Below are 2,803 nucleotides of genomic sequence, written 5' to 3'. Positions count from 1 at the left end.
TAATAATAATAATAATAATAATAATAATAATAATAATAATAATATATATATATATATATATATATATATATATATNTNTNTNTNTNTNTNTNTNTNTNTNTNTNTNTTTNTCTTTTTCTTTTTTTTTATTTGGCTTAAATCTCTTTAAAATCTCTTTTTACCTCTTTTTTTCTTCCTCCTTTCTCTATTAATTAATATGAGTAAATAATATCAAAATTTTTTATATTACATTAAAAAAATAAAAAAAAAAGATGAAATAGATTGATTTGGAAAAAAAATCAATAATTTGTATCTTTCATTATTACATTGTTTCCTATAAAATATTCGCTAAAATTATCGTTTATTATTATTATGAACTGATAAAAATAAAAAGAAAAACATATCCATTTAGTGGTATTGCAAACAATATTTTATACTATCGACTTTTTGTTTTAGTTAAAGAGATTAAAAAGTTATTTGAAATTTTCCACTATCAATACTTTTAATCGAACAATTGGTTCTCAATTGGTGGTTCACAATTTAGCAATGCTATTAAGCAGAGGAAGTAAGCTAAGAAGTGCTCTTATCAACAATTTGATAAACTAATATGTTAAAAGTTTCAATTGAAATTTATTTTCAAATTAAATAAAATTTATTACTTTTGATTTTTATTAAAAAAAAAAAGCAGATTGGAAGAAGTGTTATTGATCGTGAAATACTTATAAATAACATTTCGAGAATTAAATAACAATTAAATATTGTTGTTTAATTTTTCTTTTTTTTTCCATTCAATTTTATCTTTTCTAATATTTCATAAACTCTTTCTCTTATTAAAATTAAAATTTATTCAAAAAGGTGAAAATAAAAAAAAAAAGAAGAGAACTTGTGGATTGTTTTGTCATTTAATTACAATTTGAGGCATTTTGTAAAAAAAGAAAAAATGTATTTATATTAAAAATTTGAAGATGAATGGAGAGGTATGAGAAAATTATTGAAGTGGAAATGATTTTTGAAAAAAAAAAAATGAAATGAAATGATTGAAAAGAAAATAGAAATTTAGAAATTAATTAAATGAAATGAAAAAGTGCAGAAATGGAAAATGTCAATATAAAATGTAAAAAATGCAAGAAAGGATTGAAACGAAAATTTGATAAATATAAAACAGAAATTTTTTAAATTAATTTCAATTTTAATTCTATTATGAGATAAATGATAAAATGCATTTCAAGAAAAAAAAAGTTTAATTCTTCACTCTATTTTATCTTATCATTAAATAGAATGTGGAAATAAAATAATGATCATTTCTTACTTTTGCTATCACAATAAGCAACAATCTTATCAACATTAGTCATTATCACTCGTTAATCATTATCACTATCAAATTCACTTATATAATTAATGCTAATTAGCTAGTATTTTTTAATAATCATGATAGCGTTTTTTGTTCCTTTTTTTTTATTTTTTAAATAAACAAAGAACACGAGAAAATTGGTTTATATCATCTGCTTTGTTAGATTTTCATCTATTTCATTTATTTGTTTCCATTGCTCTAGCCAATGATTGTCATCATTGTCGCATCATTGTCACCATTATTCATCCATTTTCGATCATTTCACTTTGTTTCATTCATTCTTTTTTTGCTTTTTTTTTTTTTTTGCTAAAATGGAAAGAAATAAAAAAATAAAATCAATCGGAAGAATAAAATTATTTTATTTTGTTTAAATTACTCTGTAACGACAGGTAATAAATGCTTAAAATTTTTGGTTTTTTTCGTGCAATTCACTTTTCAAACTAAATTTTCATTAATTACTAATTTAAAAATTAAATACTCAAATTATAAGCTCCATTTGCTTTTAATATCAAATAAAATTTTGACCATTTTTTTTTTGCACCTAATAGTTATAACTAGCATAAATAACTTTTTGAAACTAAATTGTATTAATAACTGATTCTAAAATTAAATACTCAAATTTTTAATCTAACAATTTTTTAGCATCAAATAAAAATTTCAATTAATTTCATTATCATTTGCAATGAACAGATCCGCCCATAAATATACTGTGCTATAAAACATACTGTATTCGGCCTATACAAATATACTATATTCGCCCATAAATGTACTATACTATAAAACTATTAAGCTATTTATAAAATCTTTCAAAAAAAAAAAAAAAGAAAAAACGAAAATCATTTTTACCATATTTTTATTCGTAGTAAAATTCATCAATTTCTTGTTTTAATTTAATAAAAAAGTCACTAATTTTAATTTTAAACCAACCAATGACAATTGTCTCATATGTCAATTTAGATTTCGACAACTAGATATCTAGAATACTTTAATAATTCATCTTATTAGTTACAAGCTTACTAATTAATCCTTTTGATTGACATAATCAATCAATCGATCGATCAATTCCTCTAATTTTTCTTTAAAGCATCAAATGTGCATGTAATTATTTCAGCGAAATATTATCAAAAAAAAAAGAAAAAAAACTACTTCAAATTTCAATTCTTAACAAATATTTTAGAAGAAAAGAAGAAATCAATAATAGTCTCGAAAAAAAAAAGAGAATCAGTGCAAATTTTTGGTTAAAAAAAAAGCACAAAATTTTTTTTTTTTTTTTGCATATTTGAGTATTTTAAAATGAACTAATTAATTAATTAGCAATGATGCTAAAATTTGTTATACAATTTTTAAAAATTTCATGCAAAATCTAAATTTTTTCTTTTTTTTTTTGCATGAATTTTTAGCTTTTTTTTTTTTAAACATTTAAATTTTGCGAAAAATAAAAAAAAAAGAAAAAATTGAGCAAAAGGGAAGGTA

This window comes from Loa loa (assembly GCF_000183805.2).
Source record: "Loa loa unplaced genomic scaffold supercont3.464, whole genome shotgun sequence".
NCBI classification, from domain to species: Eukaryota; Metazoa; Nematoda; class Chromadorea; order Rhabditida; family Onchocercidae; genus Loa; species Loa loa.
This window is presented reverse-complemented; position numbering follows the sequence as displayed.